Here is a 16,011-nt window from a genome sequence, read left to right on the forward strand (position 1 = left end):
AAAAGATGGCTGAAAATACTCTGAAATGCCTTTGTTCTCTTGTCTTAGTCTGTAAACTCTTCCCAAGACAGGATCTATTCTGTCTTTTCATCTTCCTTTGTAGCACCTTGTAAATACTCTTGATTAAAGTCAGCTCTTCCCTTTTCCATGTTAGATTTTTCTTACCTTTGCCTCCTGAACAGCAATGTTTGGGAAGCTGGTGCTAGAGCACCCCTTAGTACTGAGCAGACATAGGGGAGATTGGGGGCCCCAAAGAACCAGAATCCTTGTCATCCTATACATCCTGCCTTTTGTCTGCCTGCTTTGGATTGGCTGGAATACTGCTAGTTCTTTGTCATAGCTTGGATATTCCTACTTCTGAAAATGTTTTCTCATGTTCAATTTCCAAATACATGGCCAGAGGGTCCCCATCTGTAATTTCCCTGAGCCATTCCTTTCTTTAATTTTCACATTTCTCTTAGTTTCCAGGATCATTCATTATTGTGCGCTTCCCTGCCCCTCCCCCACACTTATTCTTCCTCATTCTGGGGTGTGAGCAATGGCTCACGTCATCCCTGGTCCCTCATGCCATCCCTGGCCTCTGATGCATCACTCTAATGACATTGCCAACACCTACACAATTCTCCTATATTCCCTCCATTAGTCATTCCTTTGGTCAGGGCTCTTAAGGTCCTTCTAAAATTCATAAATGCCCTCTGGGAAGGTGGTACATCTAGCCACTTTTTAGTTATTAGTTTTTATCATCAGCTAGGTCCAGAGTGTAGGGCTATGAGGTGACTTGTAATAAAGCGGTTGGGAAGTATGAAGCAATGCTTTGGAAGAGATGCTTCAGCAAGGATTAAGCAGGCTTGAAGTGCTTCCAAAAGGAAGTAGGAGATGCTGACAGAGGTGAAGAGTGACTTCAAAGCCAACTGCCTAATAAGATGGGTGGGGATAATGGGGGGGGGGGTGTGATCATGCCATTGTTGCCCTTCATCTCAGACTAATTGATTCTGGCAAGGCGGGTTCTAGTTGACCACATAACTTATTGCCCAAACTAGGACACTTTTTAGAAAAAAACAGGGGAACTCTTAAGAATTATACAGGATCAATAGCTGTAAACAAGGATTGTTCTGGCCAAACGAGGACACATGGGTCCCCCTAGTTACGGGAGGCAGTGGTGAGGAATCTCTGCAAGGTTTACTAAGGCATTTTGCATTTTCCACTAGGAGTCAAATAGAAACCACTGCTTCCTCCTTCCAAGTCAATACACAGTTGCAGGACAATTACTCATTTGAATTTTTAAAATGCACTGATCCATACTGATATATTCTTGGTTCAAAGTAAAAGGTGAAATATTTTTACTTCAAATGGAGAGGTAGATCAGGGCATATTATGAAAGGCCTAGAATGGCATGTTGAAGAACATCAACTTAATGCTGCCTGCAAAAAGAAACTGCCAGGGAAGGCTGCAAAATGACCTGGGGTTTACAAACACCACCCTCGAGGCAATGTAGAGAATGGGTGGGTATAGCTAACACATTGGAAGTGCAGACACTTTTGACAGAAATTTCAGCATGACCATGGTCCAAGTGAAAGGGCTAAGGACTGTAGTGAGAGCAGTCATAGAGGCCACAGAGAGAGGTGGCTGTATTTGAAGGACACTGTGGAGCTAGAATCAATAACATTTGGTGAATTACTGGATGTGGGGAATGAGAAAGAAGAAGGAATAAAAAAAGACTCAGGTTTCTAGAAAGATTGACTAGATGAAAGACAATGTTATTGGTCCAGATCAGGGACCAAGGAAGAAGAACCAGATTGGAAACAAGATACGTTTTCTTTTTTTATATAAAATTTAAAGAATGCGTATTATGTACCACCTCACTTAATCTTCTCAACAGCCTTCGGAAGTCAGTCTTGTCATTTCCTCCATTTTACAAAGGAGGAAACTGAAGCAGAGAGGGGTTCAGTGCCTTGCTCTGGTCATCCGGCTTATGCATGGTGGAGATGGGATATGAAGGAAGAGCGCTTGCTTTCCATCTCTGTGCCCACCTCTCTGAGATGGATTTTGAATATGTTGAGGTGGTGGCAATCTGGGGCTATGTATTTGTTGATATAAATATGGTGAATGAAAATCCAGCTCCTTTTCTGATATGTTTTTTCCCCCATTGTATTTAAGTGGGCACATTTATCAAGGCTTGACACAGAGTCCCATTCTTTTCTCTTTCTAGATTATGTCCACTTTCATGGCTGCAAATGCCACATTGATGGGACAACTACAGAGCATTGATCTCAGTCCTGTGCAAACAGTTGCATATCTTCAGTTGCCAGTTAAACTTTCCTAATTGCCTGACTGCTGTCATAAAAATATTTAAGCCTTAATTGAGGATCTGTAACTAACGTGTTATGCTAATCTGGAACAGTCACATATCTGTTCAAAGCTTCAGTTTTTCCTTCAATAGAACAGGTGGCTTAAAGTTGAATATCTATAGTACAAGACTTTAAGGCCCGAGAGTAGCCTTAGCTATCTAATTATTGACAGGACCACTTTACTCTGCCTGAGGTCCCTATAGTTAGTGTTGTGCTGGGCTTTCCCCCTTAATATATGTTAAGTTGCCTGAGAGCAGAAACTTATCTTTCTAACCACTTCCCACCAGTGCTTTTTAACATACCAGACACTAAAAAAATGGTTGTGATGTTGAATTAAATCCCCGCTATCCTTGGCATATCCATGTAGTGGAAGGCTGTATAAGATCTATAATTCCATTTCCCCACTTTGAGTTCCACCCTAAACCAGAAGAGAGAATCTACAAAAGATTTAGGGACTAAAGGAAGTTGGTGTAGGAGACAGCAAGTCAGGAACCAGAACCAGGCAGTGGTTCTCAAAGTGTGGTCCCTGGATCCACAGCATCAGTTTCACCTGGGAACATGCTAGAAGTGCAAATTCCCAGGCCCCTCCCCACACCTACTGAGGCAAAAAGTCTGGGAGAGCGGCCCAGCAATCTATATTTTTTAAAGCCCTGGCAAGATTCTCCGCTAGAGAATAATCAGTTAGTGAATCAACCTTAGGTCTGGGAAGGATTTCTTGGAGTTAGCCAGAGGGAAGAAACTGTAACCTTAGGATATGCCTTGTTCAGTAGCAGAGCTGAGCAAGCCTGACCTTGGGGAATGTGGTTCTATTACAGAAAAAAATTGAAATCTAAAATACTTTTCACATTAAAGAGAAGGGCTTAGTTTATAGAGGGTTTCAATCTGTTGAATAGAAACTCAAAGAAGGAAGAATCCTGAAGAAATTGGAATGTCAAGAAACACTCAAGATGACACAGCCTCCTCAGAGGACAGCCAGATGTTACAGCTGACACAAAAGCAAAGCAGGGGCCAGCACTTTGCACAGATATACATCACGTTCATAAAATGCTGATAGTTTTCAATTTGGTCCCTGTAAAGATACAGAAGAAATGGGGTTGGAAAGACTGGGAGGGAAGAACTGTGAGTTTCAAGAGAGAATAGAGGAACTTACATGGCAGGCTTCACTTAGGACTAGGATGTAATGAAGCCAGTTATATTCATGCCAGGTTCACCCAAGTGCCCATGTGGGGGAATTGACTTTTCACAGATATTAGGCCTTGTATTAGGCTTCTCCACAGAAATAGAACCAAGGGTGTGTGTGTGTGTGTGTGTGTGTGTGTGTGTGTGTGTGTGAGAGAGAGAGAGAGAGAGAGATATTATAAGAATTTGGCTCACTGATTACAGAGCCTTGATAAGTCCAAAAATCTAATGGAATAGGCTGGCAGGCTGAAGACTCAGGGAAGAGTTGTAGAGTTGCAGTTGGAGTTCAAAGGCCATCTGCTGGCAGAATTCTTTCTTGCTCAGGGGAGATCAGTCTGTTCTATTCAAGCCTTCTACTGATTGGATGAGGACCACCCACATGGAGGGCAATCTGCTTTACTCAAAGTTCACCAATTTAGATTTTAAAACTTTAATCTCATCCAACATCCAGCAACATCCAGCAACATCCAGGATATTTAACCAAATATATGGGCACCATGGCCCAGCCAAGTTGACATATAAAATTAACTATCACAGGCTTGCACCAGGAAAGCTGCCTGATTCCAGGCTGGTGGCAGTGGTGCTAGTGGTAAGGAATGCTACTACTGCATGGGACAACTGAGGGGAGCAGAGGTCTGCAAGGGAGCTCTTCATGAAAAGGGTAAACTACTTTATTTGTGTTCTCTCATTTCTTTTTTTTTTTTTCTTTTCTTTTTTTTTTTTTAGAAAGAAGGGGTTTGTAATTTTATTTTATTCTCATTTTTAATAATAAGCTATCTAGTACATTAGAGAAAAGGAATGAATTATATTAATGTCTACAAATAAATCGAGGATTATTTCTTAACTAGAGTCCCTGTGCACAAAAATTTGTGCACTGGGGTGTGGGGGGGGGGGTCCCTCAGCCCAGCCTGTGACCTCTCGCAGTCTGGGACCCCTTGGGGGATGTCCACCTGTTCCCCGGGAGATCGGGCCTAAGCTGGCAGTCAGACATCCCTCTGGCAGCCCGGGAGCCCTTGGGGGATGTCCACTTGTCAGTGGGGAGCGGCCTAAACTGCAGTCTGACATCCTTAGAGCTGCTGAGAAGGCGGGAGAGGCTCCCACCACCACCGCTGTGCTGGCAGCTGACAGCCTGGCTTGTGGTTGAGCAGAGCTCCCCCTGTGGGAGTACACTGACCATCAGGGGACAGCTCCTGCATTGAGTGTCTGCCCTCTGGTGGTCATTGTGTGTCATAGTGACCAGTCATTTTGCTGTTAATGTCAATTTTCATATTATCCTTTTATTATATAGGATAGAGGCCTGGTGCATGGGTGGGGCCGGCTGGTTTGCCCTGAAGGGTGTCCCAGATCAGGGTGGGGGTCCCCACTGGGGTGCTTGGCCAGCCTGGGTGAGGGGCTGAGGGCTGTTTGAAGGCTGATCAAGCTCCCCAGTGGGGACCCTCACCCCATGGGGGTGTGGCCAGCCTGGGTGAGGGGCTGAGGGCCGTTCTCAGGCTTCCCACAGCCCCTTCAGGGTGGGGGAGTCCCGCTGGGGTGCCTGACCAGCCTGGGTGAGGGGCTGATGGCCATTTTCAAGCTGGCCATGCCTCTGGGGACCCAAGCTCCCAACCTCTCCTTTTTTTCTTTTTTTTCTTGGATTTATTTATCTTTTATAATTGAAACTTTATAGCCTTGAGCAGAGCCTAGGTCTGGCTGAGTGGAGCCCCTGGCAACCCAGGCTTCCAGCCCCTCCTTGAGCAGAGGCCACGGCCAAGTGGAAGCAGGTATCTGGGATTTACAGTGGGGCCTTGACTTACGAGTTTAATTTGTTCCAAGACCGAGCTCATTATGGAGCTTCTTAAGGAGCTCGTTAACTCAAATTACTCTATCAACTCAATGCAAAAAATTGGCCGAGAGATAGCTGGTATCTCAAAAAACTCGTTAGTCAGGACACTCGTAAGTCAAGGCCCCACTGTATTTATTTTCTATAATTGAAGCTTTGTAGCCTTGAGCAGAGCTGAGGGCTGGCCAGGGCAGGTGGGAAGCTTGGCTTACTCCATTGCCAGGGGCAACCCAAGGCTCCTGCTTGCTCTGTGGCTGCCACCATCTTAGTTGGGTTAATTTGCATACCCGCTCCTGATTGGATTGTGGGTGTGGCTTGTGGGCGTGGCTTGAGTGTAGTGGAGGGATGGTTAATTTGCATGTTTCTCTTTTATTGTATAGGACTAGAGGCCTGGTGCACAAAAATTTGTGCACTCGGGGGGGAGAGGGGGTCCCTCAGCCCGGCCTGTGCCCTCTCGCAGTCTGGGACACCTCAGGAGATAACGCCCTGCTGGCTTAGGCCTGCTCCCGGGTGGCAGAGGGCAGGTCCAATCCCTAGGTGCAGCCCCTGGTCAGGCTCAGAGCAGGGCCGATTGGGGAGTTGGGGCACCACCCCCTGTCATGCACAGAGCAGGGTGGATCGGGAGGTTGCGATGCCACCCTCAGTCACGCTCAGGGTGGGGCCAATTGGGGGGTTGGGACACTGCCCCCTGTCACACTCAAGGCAGGGTCAATAGGGAGGTTGCGGTGCCACCCCGTCATGCACAGAGCAGGGCCGATCAGGGGTTTGGGGCTCTTTACCCTGTAATGCACAGAGCAGGGTTGATCAGGGGGTTGGGGAGCTCCCCCCTGTCACGCACAGAGCAGGGCCCATCAGGGGGTTGAGGAGCTCCCCACTGTCACTCACAGAGTAGGGTCCATCAGGGGGGTTGGGGCACTGCCCGTTGTCAAACACAGAGCAGGGCGGATCAGGGGGTTGGGGCGCCACCCTCTATCATCCACAGAGCAGGGCCGATCAGGGGGTTGGGGCGCCAACACTGTCATACTCACGGCAGGGCCGATGGGGAGGTTATGGCTCTACCCCATCACACACAGAGCAGGGCCTGTGGGCGGGGGTTTGGGGCGCCACCTTCTATCACCCACAGAGCAGGGCTGATCAGGGGGTTGGGGTGCTGCCACTGTCACACTCAGGGCAGGGCCGATGGGGAGGTTATGGCTCTACCCTGTCACACACAGATCAGGGTCCATGGCGGGGGGTGGGGCGCCGCACCCTGTCACATACAGAGCCGCAGGGTGATCAGGGGGTTGGGGAGCTCCCCCGTATCAGGCACAGAGCAGGGCTGATCAGGAGGTTGGGGCACCTTTCCCTGTCACAAACAGAGCAGGGCGGATAGGGAGGTTGTGGCCCCTCCCCCTGTCACACACAGAACCGCAGGGTGATCAGGGGGTTTGGGCGCTGACCCCTGTCACGCTGATCCCGGAGCCGGGAGACCTCTTGGCTCCGCTGATCCTGGTGCTGGGAGGCCTCGCAGCTCCACTGATCCCGGTGCTGGGAGGCATATTACCCTTTTACTATATAGGATAGAGGCCTGGTGCATGGGTGGGGCTGGCTGGTTTGCCCTGAAGGGTGTCCTGGATCAGGGTGGGGGTCCCCACTGGGGTGCCTGGCCAGCCTGGATGAGGGGATGATGGCTGTTTGCAGCTGGTCACACCCCCTTCAGGGTGGGGGTCCCCACTGAGGTGCCTGGCCAGTCTGGGTGAGGGGCTGAGGGCTGTTTTCAGGCTGGCGGGTGACGGAAGCTCCCAACTGCTCCTTTTTTTCTTTTTCTTTTTTTATTCTGGGCCAGCTTTAGCTCTGAGGCTCCAGCTCTGAGGCTTCCGCTGCTAAAAACAGGTATCTGGTTTGTTTCGGTTCTATAATCGAAACAATGTATAACTCCAGCTCTGAGATCCCGGCTCGCTGAAAGCACGTTTCTGGGGTTTTGTTTAGCTTCTATATTTGTTACAATGTTTCTTAAACTGCAGGCTCAGAGGCTGGCAAGGCAGGCGGGGAACGTTGGAGTCCTCTGTCACTGAAGCAAGCAAGCCTCATGTTAGTTTCAAGCTGCCTGGCTGCAGGCCGCCATCTTGGCTGGCAGTTAATTTGCATATCTCGCTGATTAGCCAATGGGAAGGGTAGTGGTCGTACTCCAATTACCATGTTTCTCTTTTATTAGATAGGATTGTCTCAGACACCATATCTAAATTTTAAATTTATTTTCCCCTGCTATTCTCTCACTTAAGACTGTCCCAATTTCTAGATCTTCTGCCTCACTACAATCTGTTGACTTTTAGGCATTTCCTAATTACTCTTCATTTGTTTTGACTCTATTTTCCCTGCGTTGTTTCTCTCTTTATTGCCTATAAAAATTAACAGTGATTTGAACGATTTTAATTTTGGGTTATTATGAATAACGCTGCTATGAAAATTTATTTGCAAGTTGTTTGTAGATGTGTACACTATGCCTTTGGAGATATTCCTAAAATAGACATACATGGTATATACACATGCTCAATTTTATGAGCCTATCTAATACAAGTTTCCTCGAGCTGTGTCTCAGAATTCAAGTTGCTCTACATTCTTACTAATACTTGGTATTGTCAGTCCTGCCATTCCTGTGAGGTTGAGGTGAGTATTTTATTGTGGTTTTAATTTGCATTTCCCTAAGTATCAACAAGTTTGAATTCCCTTTTATATGTTTGCTAGCCATTTTTATATCTTGCGGGGGGCGGGGGGGTGCGGCGCGGAGGTTGAGGAGGGGAAAGAAGTACCTATTTTAGTCTCTTGCTCTTTTTTCTTTGGGGTTGCCTACATTATTATTAAGTTTTGTCTTTATATATTTTGAATATAAACTCTTTGTGGATTTTACATAATATATATCTTTTCCCGCTGTATTTCTTGCCTTTTTACTCTTAATTCTATCCTTTGATATACAGAAGGTCTAATATTTAATGTTGTCCAATTTATAGTCTTTTTCTTTATGGTCAGTGCTTTGTATCCTGTTTTAAAAAATCTTTCTCAACTCCAAAATAGTGGAGGCTCTGTTATATTAGAAACCTTCTTAGAAATGTTATGTTTTACCACTCACATTTAGATATACTCTCCCATGGAAATGATTGTATGTAAGGTATGAGGAAGGGTCAAGGTTAATTTTTTCCAATGTGCTCCAGGTTGAGGTCCCTAGGAAACAGAATTATAGGCATTGAGATTTGTATGCAGGAATTTTGCTGGGGTAAAACTCTTAGGGACAACCTGAGAGGGAGCAGAGGAAGCAGGGTTGGGTGGAGGGAGATGCTCAGCAGGGAAGATACAGTTGCATTAGAGACCTAAATTATTCCCAAGAAACATTCTTGAGCTGGAATCATCCTTCAGAGACAATCTAGGCTAGGGTCAGGATTTTGGACGCTTGCATAAGTCAGTCATTGGTTTTGGGATAGCCTCAGAGGGAGACTATAATCTTAGATGAAGCAGCCTCATTGGCTAAGTGAAATTCCCGAGAGAGATGCAGCTGTAAACCACCATAGCCAACCTTCCCAGCAACGGGAGAATGAGGATCTCAGTCCTAAAGGTGGCCCTGAGTAAACCAGTTGACACAACTTATTGTTTTGCAGCGCCACCTTTGTCATACATTAAGCGACCATATGTGTGGCTCTGATTTTGAACTCTATTCTGTTTCATTGATCTCTTTGTCAATCCTTGAGCTATTACCACAGTGTCAATTAATGCAGCTTTATCATAGGTTTTGATATCTGGGGACAATTAGAGGAGAATTGACATTTAAGAAATATTGACTCTTGTAATTCAGAAACTTGATATATCCCTTCTCCTATTTGGTCTCCTCTAATTTCACTGATGTATTCCTTGCCTTTTTACTTGTAATTGTATCCTTTGATATACAGAAGGTCTAACATTTAATGTTTTAAATATTAAAGTTTAATATAAGTAATATTTTGCAATTTTCTACATAGAGTCCTTGAAAATCTTTCTCTTCCATTTGCTGCTATAAATGAAAATTTATTTTCAGGCTATTTAAGTTGGTATAAAATAGAACTGATTTTTTTATTGCCCTTGTATCTGGCAAGCTTATGAAATTTATTTATTATAATTCAAATAATTAATCTAGATTATTTTGGATTTCATACATGCATAATTATTTTGTCATTTATAGCAGCAAATGGAAGAGAGTTTTATATCTTCTTTTCCACTCCTTATATCATTTAACTTCTTATTTTAGAAACTCTGATATAATGATGAATATCAGGTTTAATAACCAGAGTAGGTAATTATAGCACAATTTACTTAATTAATATTCAATTGAAGGACACTTACATTGGTCTTTTTTTCATAAGTAATGCTGCAATGAGTATCTTTTTTTTCACACATTTTGGTGCAGTCATCTCATTCATTCATTTGAATGTATTTGGAATAATCCAGACAACAATGAAATTAAATGCATAAAAAGTAAATTAAAAGTATTTTTAAAGCAAGTATATGTAGTTGTCAGAGACTTTTCATTTGAGTTACAATGAGATCACACTTATATGGAAAAAAGTCTAAGGTCTTGAAAGTCTAAGGTCTTGAAAGGTAAATTTAGAAAAAAGATGTGGGCATGTTTACTTCTTTGTATTTGTGTTCTAAGGGACACTGACTTCCTGGGATTCTAAGAATCTTATTGTATTTTTATAAATCTCTTTATAGTGTAAGAATTATCTAATCTCTTGACCTAAATAAAAATATATTTTTTTCAACACTTTTTTTGATATTGCAAAAAGAAAGCAGAAAGAGGAGATAGAGAGAAAAGGGGAGAGAGAGAGAGAGAGAGAGAGAGAGAGAGAGAGAGAGAGAGAACTAAATAAAAATTGTACATAAACATTGAGACTTTCATCCCATCCCCCTCCTCCATTTCAAGGTAAGGGCTGATAATTCATAGCCTCAGGGCAGGTATGTGGCAGGTGGAAAGCAGTATCATCTGCAGGACGGTGTCGGTTTAGTTTAAAAACTGTAATTCCAATGAGAACAATAATTTCCCAGAAACGAAAGTTCCCCTGGTCTAGTATTAGAAGAGGTTTCTAATCCCAGAGCTAACCTGGCCCAGGCCCTGTGTTTGGAGATGCCCCACATTGGCAACAAGATCTGAGAGGAACGTTGGCAAGACGTTCACAGAAGGGTTGTCAGATTTTAAAACACAGGACATCCAGTTACCTCTGAAATTCACACAGACAGTGACTCACTTATTTTTTTAAGCAGACTTAATTCACTTTCTTTTTCTTGCATAAAATTATGGCGGCCACAGCTGGAGCCTGGGCTCTCTGCACAGAAACTCTGGTGTGGGTCTTTACAAGAGGGTCAGTGAATTCCTGAAAGGAAGACTTGGTGAGCAGGGTCTCTTTCCAGAGGTCAGGGGTGAGATAGGCACAGGTCTTAGAGATGGCATCAAAGGTGGCCTTGGCGAAGTTGCCCAGGGTGGCAGTGCAGCCCCTGGCCGAGGTATAGCAGTCGTCAATACCGGCCATCAGCAGCAGCTTCTCGGGCACAGGGACCGAGTCAATGCCAGTACCCCTGGGGGCAGGGATGAGGCGCCCCAGTACAGAACCACAGCGCCTGCCACCTTGCAAGGAATGGTGTGGGGCTTGCCGAGCTTGTTTCCCCAGTAGCCTCGCTGCCCGGGGACAATAGAGAGCTTGGCCAGGATAATGGCTCCACAGATGGCAGTGGCTACTTCCTTTGAGCACTGAGCACCCAGACCAACATGTCTATTGTAGTCCCCAATGGCGACAAAAGCCTTGAACCGGGTCCTCTGTCCAGGACGTGTTTGCTTTTGCACAGGCATGATCTTCCAGACCTCATCCTTGAGGGATGCCCCCAAGAAGAGGTCAATGATCTCAAACTCCTTGATGGGCAAGGAGAATAGATAGATCTCCTCTAGGGATCTGATCTTCATGTCCTTGACCAGGAGGCTCAGCTTGGTGACGGGGATCCACTCCTTGTCCTTGTCCTTCTGCCAGCTCCGCGGCCTCAGCCCCTGCCCCGACCCCAGCCTCAACCCGGGCCCTGGATGCCGCTGCCAAATCCTCCACAGAAGCCACCTCCACCTCCTATTCCAGCCCCCCCACTCCGCCCCCCATGCCTCTGGGCCCTCCCGCAGCACCAGCGTTATCCATTTGGTGTTTCCTCTGGAAAGAAGCCAATGACTAATTTTGGTACGTGTTCTAAATATTTCATGGAGCATACTTACACTACAAAATTATTTGTTTATCTGAATTTTGTTTGTTTGTTTTTGTCCCATCTGGGAACCCTAGATCGCAGGCACCTCTGAGTTCAGCTTTGCGTGGAGCACAGAGTCCTGTGGCCCGTGGATGCCTGGCAAGTATCAGAGAGCTCTTGGGTCCATAAGATCAGGAACAGTGGGAATTTGGGTGGTAAGTAGAATAAACAGATGACTGAGGATTAAGTACCCACACTCTGTCACTGTGTGAAGCCCTGATGCTCAAATCCAACCTGGTGTGAGAGTGGTAGATCTTTCCAGAATGTCTGAGGGTGAATTTCTGATTTGTTTATGAGGTAAAATATTAAAGTAAAAATTATTTTTTCCCTAGAATATTTAAAAACCATATTCCATTTACATCTGAGTATATACACTAAGTTTCTTAACTTGTGATACTATAAAAACAAAAAAGTTTGGGGTTTCAAAATGTGGGTGATTAGCTTCTTGACTCCTGTTTCCCAGTGGTCAGACCTCAGGAAAAGGCTGTTTGTGTAGGCCAGGAGCAAAACTAAGGATTGAGGATGGAGGCCTGGTGACAGCTGCCTACTACTGCGTCTGAATATGTCCTCATGTGGCTCCTCTGAGAACCCGAGGTTTTCCCGAGTTGCTTCTGAATCACAGAGGGAGAGATCTGCCCAGCTCAGACTCACAGGGCATGGACCCTGGCTTACCCTGCTTAGTCACAAGTATCCCTCCTCCCTGCCACCTCTGAGCTGTGTGATGGCAGTAGGAGATATTAGTCAGTCTTGGTCCTAACGAATGATCAGGATCTGCAAATTCAGCCCAACCGAATGAAGTTCCCCAGGGAGCCATCTGTGTAGGAGGTGAAAAGCAACCTCCAGTTGTAAATAGTATTTATTACTACAGAATTTCACTCAGCCTGCATGCAGCTCTTCTGATCCTGGTGAGTTCAGCTGGACCACAAGCTGTTGCAAAGACTTCTTTTGTTCCAATGTCTTAGAACCCTAGCCTAAAGGTAGCCAGGTTGTTTTCTTTGCCATTTTCTTCTTGGCTCACACCCTAAACTTTAATGCCTTACCACTCCTATAGTAAGAAAAAAAATTCCACAAAAGTGAAACCCAACCAGGAAAAGACAGCTTATGAGAGATAACTTTGAGATCTTAGAAAGATCTAGAATGACTAGGCTGACAAGCCTACTCAATGCCACTTTTTCCTTACCTCCCATCTGATTTCCTATTGACTTTTGATTGGAGACTGTTTTAATAGATTTGTTTTGGTGAGGATGCTGTGTAGGAGGTGCTTCTCTCACTGAGAGGGGGATCCTGAGCTCATATTTCTACTTCAGTTGCTCAAATGACAAGTTTAAATAAGGAAAAAGAATCTTAAAAAAAGAATTTAGTCCTGACCAAATGGCTCAGTTGATTGAAGTGTCATCCCATGCACCAAAAGTTTGCGGGTTCAATTCCCAGTCAGGGCACATACCTAGGTTGTGGGTTTGATCCCAGTCCAGACATGAACAGATGGCAACTGATCAATGTTTCTCTCTCACATGTTTCTTTCTCACATAGATGACTCTCTCTCTCTCTTCCACTCTAAAAATCAATAAAAACATGTTCTCAGGTCAGGATTAAAATATACATATATATTTAAAACATGAATTTAGGGGGTACATTGTGCAGAGACAGATTTCTTTAAAACTTCTTCACTCTTCACACTTCAAAAATCAACCATAGGCAGCAAAATCTTAGACATTTCTCATAGCAATATGTTTATAGAGACATCTCCTAGGGAAAAGGAAACTAAGGAGAAAATAAACAAATGGGACTACATCAAAATAAAAAGCTTCTGCACAGCAAAAGAAACCATCAACAAAACAAAAAGGGAATCCACTATATGGAAGAACATATTTGTCAATGATACATCTGATAAAGGGTAATATCCAAAAATATATAAGGAACTCATGCAACTTAACAAAAGGAAGACCTAAATAGACACTTCTACAAAGTGGATATACAGATGGCCAAGAGACATATGAAAAAAAGCTCAAAGTCACTGATCATCAGAGAGATGCAAATTAAAATGACAATGAGGTATCTCCTCACACCTGTCAGAATGGCTACCATCAACAAATCAACAAATGACAAGTGCTGGTGAGGATGTGGAGAAAAAGGAACCCTAGTACACTGCTGGTGGGAATGCAGACTGGTGCAGCCACTATGGAAGACAGTATGGAGTTTCCTCAAAAAATTAAATATGGAACTAATATTTGACCCAGTGATCCCACTTCTAGGAATATATCCTAAGAAACCCAAAACACCAATCAGAAAGAATATATGCACCCCTATGTTCATTGCAGCACAATTTACAATAGCTAAGATCTGGAAATAGCCCAAGTGTTCATCAGTAGATGAGGGGATACAAAAGGTGTGGCACATTTATATCGTGGAATACTATGCAGCATAAAAAAGAAGAATCTCTTACCCTTTGAGACAGCATGGAGGGACCTGGAGAGTATCATGCTAAGTGAAATAAGTCAGTCAGAGAAAGACATCTCACTTATATGTAGAATCTAAGTAACAAAATAAAATGATGAACGGAGTAGATCCATAGACATGAAAGCATGGAACAGAGTGCAGTATCTTGGGGGGAAGGTAAGAAAGGGTGTGTGGGTGGTAATCAACCAAGGACCTTAAGTGCATATATGCTTGGCCTATGGACACAGACAATGAGGTGGTGAGGGCCTGGGGCAGGGGGCTGGGGTGGGGGTGGGCTGGAGGTGGTCAATGGGCAAAAACAGGGGACATATGTAATACTTTCAACAGTAAAGAATTATTTTAAAAAATCTACTCTTTAGCACTGTGGCTCAGTTCTCTCCTGATCCTGTCCCAAATCTACCTTCATCCCAGGAGGGAATTGGTATGAGGATGGGAAAAACCCAACTCCCCCGATAAAAATTGTAATACAAAGCCCATAAACTGGAGGGGAAAAAATCATAATTTGCAGAAAGCTCTGTTCTGATTTTTAAGATTATGCCAATTCACAAATCATTTGGCAATGTAGAGACTATTCCTGGGCATTTTTTTTTTCTGTGAATGACTCTTTCCCATGATCTGCAGGTCAAGTTTAGAGACAAATTTATGATGATCAATGAATGAAGTCTAAAGTCCTCTACTATTTTTAAAAATATTTTATTGATTTTTTACAGAGAGGAAGGGAGAGGGATAGAGAGTTGGAAATATCGATGAGAGAGAAACATCGATCAGCTGCCTCTTGCACACCTCCCACTAGGGATGTGCCCATAACCAAGGTACATGCCCTTGACTGGAATCAAACCTGGGACCCTTCAGTCCGCAGACTGACGCTCTATCCACTGAGCCAAACCAGTTAGGGCTCTACTATTTTTTAAGAGGTATTCTGTGATCTGGCCTTTCTCACTTCAATTCTTAATTTACTTGAAATGAGTTAAGTAGTAAAAAGTTATTAATAATGCCTAAACATTATTATGTTGTACTATATCTAAACACTATTATGTTGTACTGAAAATATGGCTATTTCTCTGGGTTGCTTAATACATCTAGTTGTCCTTCCCACCTTCTCTCACTAAACAGTAACTTGTTTCAAGTTTCTTGATGTTTAAAAGAAGCCCCCAGGCAGTGCTTATCTCTGCTTGTCTATTGTCAGAGGGACATGACCTGATACTTTTGACTTCTAAATGAAAACAGAATGAACACAGAAATCAGGCTTTCCATGTATCTGGCTATTCTCTTCTCCCGAGAGGACTAAAAGAAGGCTCTCTAACCCAGGTTCTGTGGGAGGCCAGCCTTCTTCCCTGAGTTCACACCTTACATCCTTTTTAGGGAAGGAGAACTGAAGCAGTGTCCTGTGCCCTTCTGGCAGGAGAGAAGCTCATAAACTTTATCTTTTTCTCTTTCCCATCTTTGTCTGAAGGAATCCAATAAATTGCTATTATTGTCAAATATGTGAATGGCTTATTTACTACTTATATGCACTCTTCAGGTGCCATAATTATCATAACACACATCATGAAATATGTCAAATTAAATTTGTGATAAGTCTTAGAATTTCAATATTACTGTTTTTGTTTGAAATCAGGATAATTTCATCTGGAACAGGGCTGCTCTGTCACTAATTAAAGCTGGCTTTCTGGAGAAAAAACCATTTGTTGTGCCTCTGTGGTTTTGGTGTGCACCCCATGCTGGAAGCTGCACTCCTCTCCCAGTGGGTTCACAGCTTCTCATTTCCTCACCTTCTGTTCATGATTTATGAATCAGATAGAAGATGATGTTGGCTCCATCTGGAAAGTGGGCCAGCTGGTCTTTGAGGTGACACAGTTTAGAGACTGATATGGAGGGGAAAACAGACTTGACTCTCTTACAGGGAAATCAAACTTCAGCCTGAAG

General features: G+C 44.1%; 1 pseudogene across 1 annotated transcript; it reads right to left on the bottom strand.

Moving 5' to 3' along the window:
* Positions 1-10,613: 10,613 nt before the first annotated feature.
* On the bottom strand, positions 10,614-11,525 carry LOC308530314 (small ribosomal subunit protein uS5-like; annotated as a pseudogene). The gene has a single exon. The product of its transcript is annotated as a small ribosomal subunit protein uS5-like (transcript).
* Positions 11,526-16,011: the final 4,486 nt, after the last annotated feature.

This window comes from Myotis nattereri (assembly GCF_964212035.1).
Source record: "Myotis nattereri genome assembly, chromosome: 1".
Lineage (NCBI taxonomy): Eukaryota > Metazoa > Chordata > Mammalia > Chiroptera > Vespertilionidae > Myotis > Myotis nattereri.